This window comes from Tenrec ecaudatus, chromosome 2, assembly GCF_050624435.1.
Source record: "Tenrec ecaudatus isolate mTenEca1 chromosome 2, mTenEca1.hap1, whole genome shotgun sequence".
In the NCBI taxonomy this organism is placed as follows: Eukaryota; Metazoa; Chordata; class Mammalia; order Afrosoricida; family Tenrecidae; genus Tenrec; species Tenrec ecaudatus.
This window is the reverse complement of record NC_134531.1, coordinates 156,851,469-156,860,048: the sequence shown is the minus strand read 5'-3', so window position 1 is coordinate 156,860,048 and position 8,580 is coordinate 156,851,469. Positions and strand designations below refer to the sequence as shown.

General features: G+C 37.8%; 1 non-coding gene across 1 annotated transcript; it reads right to left on the bottom strand.

Annotated features, from left to right (window-relative positions):
• Positions 1-2,839: 2,839 nt before the first annotated feature.
• Positions 2,840-2,977, bottom strand: LOC142442163 (small nucleolar RNA SNORA41). Its single transcript, XR_012783395.1, has one exon. It is a non-coding gene; the product is annotated as a small nucleolar RNA SNORA41 (small nucleolar RNA).
• Between the last annotated feature and the right edge of the window lie 5,603 nt (positions 2,978-8,580).

The window sequence follows — 8,580 nt, the reverse complement described above, 5'->3', positions numbered from 1 at the left end:
GTTTTTTAGACCAGTACTATAAAGCATTATCAACCAGGTTGACCTCCTAACCACATATAGCACTCCACGCAACAACTCCAGTGCATGTGGCACATGCTCCTGAATAGACCACAAGTTACAACACAACACAAGTTAATAAATTAAATAACCTTGAGACCGTATAACTAATTTTCTCTGATTAAAACACTATAAAATTAAATATTAGATATAGCACAGAATCATAAAGCTAAGCACATGGAATCTGAAAAATGTACTATTTAAAAACATAAAATTAATAAGTTCCTTGAAACCAGCAAGAACAATACACAACATACAAAATCTGTGGAACGCAGAAAATGCAGTTATCAGAGGGAAATTTATAACAACTTTATGTGCAAATGGATAAAAAGAGGAGAACACCAAAATCAATACAACACCTCCAACATCTAGAACAAAAGCAAAGATATATTCTGAGTTTTGAAATCATCTGTGTGGAAATAATGACAGCTTTTCTCTGAATACAAGGTAGAATTCCCCTTTGAAATCATCAATTAGAGGACCTTCCATGATTGGAAGTATTGTAATAAACTGCTATTCATATTTTGTTGAAAAAAGAAATAATTTAGCAATAATGGTAAGAGGCATCAATACACAAAAATCATGAAAGCCTAGCTGAAATGGACCAATTTCTAGAAACATCTTTTATTCATATGAATGTAGAATAACATAGAAAATCTTCAACAGATGCATAATATCAATGTACTCTTGGCTGAATACTGTTTCCATTGTATTGATTTCTGGGTGTTATTTACGTGAATGTCACTTTCAGGTTTGTCTGTTGTCATTGTTGATTCTCTGTCCCAAGTTCTCCTTATTTTTAATTGTTTATTGTTTGTTTGTTTTTACAAATTCCTTCCATTTTTTTCCTTGTAAGTACATTTCCTTATTTCCACCTCATACTTGAGAGAGCACTTTACTGGATAGAAGGTTCTTGATTGGCAGGTTTTTTGTAATGTCTTCTTGCCTGTTTAGATTCTTCTAAGAAACCGGAGCTTATCCTTATGGGTATACTTTTATATGTGACTATTGCTTTTCAAGAGCTGTCCTTAGGACATACTGGAGAATTTGACAGCCATATGCTGTGATGTTTTTTCTTTTGGGATCTTTTGTTTGGGTTTCTCTCAGCTTCTTGGGCAGTTATTTTCTCCTCATTTATGGTGCTGTTCTCTTGCCTGACTTCTTGTACTGTTTTCTTGATAGAGTTGTGGTTTTTCCTCCTTCGTTCTGGGATCCCAGTGTGATGAAGGTTGTTCCTGTTGAAATCACAACTTTCTTATGCTTTTTATTTATTATTATTCCTTTGCTTTTTGCTGTTGTTGCTGCTTATTGTTCCCCTTGTAGTTTGTATTAGAAAGAATTATTGTCGGAAAGCTCACTAAATTAGCTTTCCTTTGGTTCAATGACTCTTCTTTGTTTTAAGTCATCATTTCTATTTCTGTTATCTTATTATTTATCATCTAGACTAGAGTCTATTTGGTGTAGGGTTTCTAGTTTTCAATTATTTACTCTATCTCTTGTAGGCATCTAAACACGATTATCCTAAATTCTAGGACCTCTTCTTCAGAGTAATTCTTTGGTTCTCTCTGCTGTTTAGTTTTTGATGGCTGTTTTTCTTGATGTGTGTGTGTGCACACTGTATTTGACTGCTCTTTCTGTAGCATCTTGATGCAGTTATTCATCTTCAGTGGGCTGCTTGCTTGGTTGGTACTTGCTCTGCTACTGGGATGCTTGGAACCTTACTTGCTGGGGGCTGGGGGTGGCAAAGACCTTCCTCGTGAGTTTCTAAGACACGCAAGGCCTTCTTTGCTGGGATGTAGGGATCCCTGGAGCCTTCCTTTCTGAGCGCTGCAATAGCATGGACCTTCCTTTCCAGGTGGGACTGACAGACTGGATATTTTTTCCCTTGGTGTTTGGGAAAGCCAGGGCTTATCTTGTTGGCTACTAAGGATGCTCAGAGCCTACCTCCTTGAGTCTCTTGGAAAGATAGAGACTTCCTTGATGATGGACTCTTTGGACCTTCTTTGCTGGAGGGTGAGGACAGTCAAGACCTTCCTTGATGTAGCAGTTTATCTTTCTTGAAGTTATTCTTCTGATCAGTGTAGAGGGATTTACTTTCCATGTGATCAGCCAGTTATCTTTTGAAATTTATTTTCTGATCTCTATATATTTAGACTTGTTAAACATGCAAATATTTGGAAACCCTTCAGCAAACTTTTAGTTATTGATTTTTCGATTAATTTTTCCATCTTGGGACATACTTTGTACACTTCTTATTTCATTAAATTTATTAAAGTGTATTTGATGGCCCATGACAAAGTCTTTCTTGATGAATTTTCTTGGTAAGCTTAAAAAGAATATGTTGTTCCTAGTGGATGAGTAACTCTAGCAATAACACAAAGATCTAGTTAATTAATTGTTCAATTAAGTTCAACTGGCTATTGAATCTGCCAGTTCCTCATAAGTGCATGAAGTCTTTAACTAAAATAGTATATATAGTCACCTATGGCACTCTGATTGTTTAATGGTTGAATGATGTATTGGGATCCACATGGTCTGCAGTTCAAGATTACCAGCAGCTCCATGGGAGAAAGATTGGACTTTCTAGTCTCATAAACACTTGCAGTCTCAGAAATCCACAGAGCATTGCTTTGAGTCAGCATTGACTCTATGGCAGCAAGTGTGATAGATATTTCCACCTATAGCTCTAATGTCACCAATTTTGATATTTTGTTGCTTGGTATATTAGTATTTAGTGTTATTATGCTTTAGTGCTTAATTTTACCCTTCATACTTTTTTTTACTGTGTTTGTTACACATATATGCCCAGCTTTCCATTGTGCTGGGAAAGAGGGAAGTTACATCGGGTAACACTTTCTTTCCCACTGAGGAATGCCACAACTGCTACCAGAAAAACAGCTGCAGACCAGTAGCTGTGGAACCCCTTCATACTTTTGTAGTGTGGATATTATTTACTTTGATTTTTAATTTAAAATGGGTTTTTAAAAATTAACAAATTTTTCCCTTCATTAGTCTCTGTCTAAGTGGCATAGATTTGCTGTTTAAATTTAAAGTGATCATTTATATACTTGAATGACTATCATTTTTAGAACTGAATTCTATTTGTTATATTCATTATTAATGATAACTGGTGGCAAAGTGGCTGAATCGTTGGCTATAAGATGCCACATCGGCTCTATGGGATAAAGATGTAGTAGTCTTCTTCCATAAAGATGTACTGATCTTTTGTGTTAGACAGCATTCTCTAGAGAAACAAAACCAGTACACTTATGATTTTTTATATAGTAGATATAGGTAGATACAACATGAAGAAATAAACAGCTAATTAGTCCGTAGAGCAGTACAGAGGGCTGAGTTCAACTCTCTTCCATGAGATAGGTAATATACTGATAGTCCTTCAACTCACAAGGGCTACTGGAGGCAAGTCGAGAAAGCAGACAGTCTAGTCTTCTGTAGAGCTGAGTCCTCTGTAGCATCTTCTGTAAAGGCAGCCTGGCCACAGGCAGCAAACAGCAAGATGGGTCGCCAGCAGTCAGCCAGATGACGGGGTCCGACAGTGCCCAGCTCAGGTGAAGTATACACCAGCAGTGTGGCGCAGCAGGTCTCAAAGTAACCTCAAACTATAGCAACATGGTCCATGGGTTGGGTGTCCCACAGGTAGTGTAGCTCACAAGTTGAGGCAGAGACCTAGCTAAGGCAGCCACACACTGGTCCAATCATCAGAGAACAAGAGAAAGAAAGGCAAGGCTCACCTAACCATTTATCTCTTTGCCCTTCAGTTAAATGACGGTTTTATTAATCCCACATGGGTTTATTAGCCAGGTTGGCACCATAAACCTACCTATTATACCTTTGTTGTCAGCCTTTGGTTCATATCCCTTACCTTTGGGGTGCCCAAGAAGTATTGTCCAAGGAATACTATGTACTTACTATTTTAATGCCTTCTTTTCTTTACTTTGTCATGTATTAATCTAGTGGCATGGTTCTGCTAAGCTGAAAGAATATTGAAATCTTCGCCCTATTGTTTGTTTAAAAGGGTCCAGTCATTTAAGAGTTTAATGTGTACACTTCAGTAATTGATGTATTATCATTCATAGTTGACTTATAGTTGTGTGATTTCCTTTTTCAACAGTGTTTTACATTCTATATTATTGAATAAATTAATGGCATTATCAATAGAATTATCTGGTGTTCAGGGGAATTTTTGGAAACATTCCCTGACATAAAATGATAATGATTTCTCTAAAGTGAACCAGAGACATATTTAAGCCATAGTTATATGAATGGATTTGGAACTTTCACTTAATTCTAGCTCAATCTAAGGACAATTAATTATTACATGGACTTGTTTGATGCTTGCCCTCATGAAGAGAGCACTGAGATATGGGTATGAGAGAAAAGTGTATAAAAGACCTAGATGGTATCCAGCTATCAGAAAGAATAGCATGTGAAAGACAAAAGTTTATTTTCAAACAGGCAGCCCTCCAAGTGAGTTGTCAACTAAGTCCACATAGAAGAAGCACATCAACCTGTGTGATCTGTGAATTGTAAATAATAAAATTCAAATACAAAGGAAGTCATGGTATCCGAGTTTAAATTGGGAACACCTGGTTTTCAGAAGGCACTGGATGACTGTGAGCTCAAAATCCGTGTGCAAGTTCCCGACATGGATTAAGCCTCCGGTGAACAGTGGTGGAAGGCGAGTGGCCTTATTATCAGAAAGAGAGCATTATAAAGTCGACTATGACATTGTCCCCGTCGGTCCCTGGAGCTCATGGTGGATTATCTGCCCAGGCCGATGCTTCCTCTGTCCCTGCTGTCTTCAGTTCTGATCTCTTTCCCTAATTTTAATTTGACCTTTAAAAATCATTCCATCTACTTTCCTCATCAAGTATATAAATTGTACTTTGGTTTAATTTTTATTTTTTGAGGTTGCCTCAGCATTTGTAAATTTACAAATCATATCAACACACTGTCAAGGAACACTAGACCACTTTACTATTAACGCAAGCACCTTAAATATTCTTTTAATTACCCCTCCTATTCATTACAATATCACTGTCATACAGAACACTTATCTGTAAACTATACAAAGGGGTGCTCCCCCAAAGCAGAAGTTTCTTCAAAGCTATGTATTTAATTAAAAATAACTTTATCACCTTAAAATTACTCTCCATTACACTTCGTACATTTGTCAAATCTGTGAGTTCATTCTTTTTTTAAAATCATTTAATTAGGGGCTCATATATCTCATCACAATCCATACACACATCAATTGTGTAAAGCACATTTGTACACTCATTGCCCTCATCACTCTCAAAACATTTGCTCTCCACTTAAACCCCTGGCATCATCTCCTCACTTTCCCCTCCCTCCCTGCTCGCCCCTCCCTCAAGAGCCCTAAATAATTTATAAATTATTATTTTGTCATATCTTGCGCTGTCCAACATCTTCCTTCACCCAATTTTCTGTTGTCCATCCCCCAGGGAGGAGGTTATATGTAGATCCTTGTAATTGGCTCCCCCTTTCCACCTCCCCCATCCTCCACCCTCCCAGTATGGTTGAAAACATTTTTCAAGCCATCTGTTTGGATGGCTGCCAACACCGCCCTTGTTTTTTCTTCTTCACCTCTTCTGTGTCATCAAATCACTGCCCTTTTATATTCCCTTTCATTTGCAGAAACAGCAGAGCAAGAAACAGCAGAGCAAGGTGAGTAAAGTGTATGGGACAAGAGAGAGACAAGCTGGTTTTTGCCCAAAGCTGGCGCACTGAGATGGCTGCATGAGCAAGTATATTGTCATGGTGACAAAACCAGTTCCCTATCTGCCACAAACCAGACCTTTTTGTTACTCACTGTTTATTTTTTCAGAACCGCTATACCAGCGGTTCTCACCCTGTGGGTCACGACCCCTTTGGGGGTCAAACAACCCTTTAACGGGGGTCAACTAAATCATCAAAAAACTTGTATTTCTGATGGTCTTAGGAACTGAGACACTGCTCCTTTATCCGTTTCCAGGTGTGTCTACCCACGTGCAGATACGCCCACATATGAGTACCCAGTGTAATGACAACATCCCGCCAGCCCCATCACATACACCTCGCACAAATTCGTGTATGCAGCAGGGTTGGCACCATTATATGAACCAGTCACACATGTAGAAAGCAGCCGCTGTGCTGAAAGCAGCAGTATTAGAGGCAAAATGACACTTCATGAATTGTAATTACTGAGTAAATGTAAAATCATGTACTGTAAAATTATTAACTACTGGAAAAAAATCTGCACCATGGCAACTTAATCTGGATGCTGATCGGTCTTTTTATATTCAGCTATGGTTGATGTGAATACTGCCCTCTTGTGATAGTAATAGGTGTGTGAAAAAAACACAGAGAATGATAAATCATAGGAAAGTTTAATGAACTGTATTCACTGAACTATGCCCTGTATCATCTTTTGTATTATTAAAGCTATTGTTATGTATTACTTTCATTAGCAAACCATCCTATGACAATGGATCATGTAGAGAAGAATGTTAAGAAAAGAAAATATAGTCAGGGGTTTTTACAGTATGGTTTTACCTCAATATTTACAGCAGGAATTGAGAAACCAGAATGTGTTATTTGTTGTGAAGTTCTTTCACCTGAATCTATGAAGCTGAACAAACTAAAACACCATTTTGGTAGCAAGCATCTGAGCTTTGCCGGCAAGGATACAAACTATTTTAGAAGCAAAGCAGGTGGTCTCAAGAAAGCCAGACTTGACACCGGTTGCAAGTACCACAGACAAAACATAGCAGCCATTGAAGCTTCCTATCTGATGGCACTCAGAATCCCCAGAGCTATGAAACCTCACACCGTTGCTGAGGATTTACTGCTGCCAGTGGCCAAAGACGTTGTTCGAGTTATGATCAGAGATGAATTTGTTATGAAATTGAGTGCAATTACCTTATCTACCGACACTGTCTGCAGAAGAATAGATGTCTGTTGATATTCTTGATCAGGCCATCCAGGAAATTCAATCTGCCCCACTTCCAATATTTAGCCTCCAGCGTGATGAATCCATAGATATCGTAAACCATTCACAGTTACTGGTTTACGTGAGTATATTAATGATGACGACTTTAAAGATGAGTTTCTTTTTTGCAAACCTCTTGAAACGACAGCTATGTGATGTATTTGACACAGTTGGCTCATTTCTGAAAGAGCACAAGATCTCTTGGGAAAAGGTTTATGGTGTTTGCACAGCTGGTGCTCCAGCTATGCTAGGATGTCAAACTGGATTTCAGCGTTTGGTACTGAATCAGCCATTGGAACTCACTGTACAATTCATCAGCAAATATTAGCTACAAAGATGCTGCCACAAGAGTTACAAGAAGTAATGGAAAGCGTCCTAAATTCTGTCAACTTTGTAAAGGCGAGCACTTTAAACTAGACGACTGTTTTAGCAACGGTGTAACGAATTGGATACTCTGCTATTTCCCACTGAAGTGAGATGTTTGTCAAGAGGAAAAGTTTTAAAACGTGTTTTTTATCTTTATATGAACTCAAAACGTTTTTTAATCAGAAAGCAAGACCGCAGTTCAAAGCACTTCTCAGCAATGAGTGAACTGCAGTAAGTAGCCTTCTTGGTTGACATCTTTGCCATCTCAAATCAGTTAAAATTATCACTGGAAGGACCAAATGCAACATGTTTCAATTTGTCTGAAATGATCCAATCATTTCAAATGAAAACTTCACCTTTGGCAAAAAAAATTGATGAAAATAAAATTTACACGTTGCCTACCTTATCTGCTTTCTTTGAGGAACATGACATTGAACCAGGCAAAAGGATTACGACGATAATTTCTGTGAAAGAACACGTGCTCATGCTGGCAGATGAAATTTCATCATATTTTCCAAATCTGCCTGACACCCCATTTGCACTTGCCATAATCTCATTCACAGTCAAAGTTGAAGACATTTCTGAGACAGCACAAGAGGAGTTCATTGAACTTAGTAACAGTGATGCAGTGAGAACTGACTTCTCTACAATGCCAGTTAAAAAATCCTGGATCAAGTGCTTGCTGTCCTAGCCTGTTCTGTCTCCGATGGTGCTGTCCCTTCTTCCGTTTCCAACAACATACCTTTGTGAAACGGGATTTTCCAGCATGTTGAATATTAAGTAGTCTAAATGCAGAAATAGACTTGTAGAAGATTATCTTTGCTGTGCTCTTGCAAAGACTCCCCTGAGAATTTCTGATCTGGTGAGAAAGAAGCTATCTCAACCTTTTCACTGATGTTGCCTTTTTATGCATACTGTCACAAGGTGTAGTGATGTAATTTACTGCTGTTATATTAAGACTGTTATCCATACTACGCCATACTTCAATACAAAATTTCATTTAGCTGTAATTAGAAATAAATATTTCATAATATATAATGACATATTGTTTTTGTGATTAATCACTATGCTTCAATTATGTTCAATTTGTTCAGTGAAAATAAATCCCATATATAAGCTATTTATATTACAATTTATAACAGTTA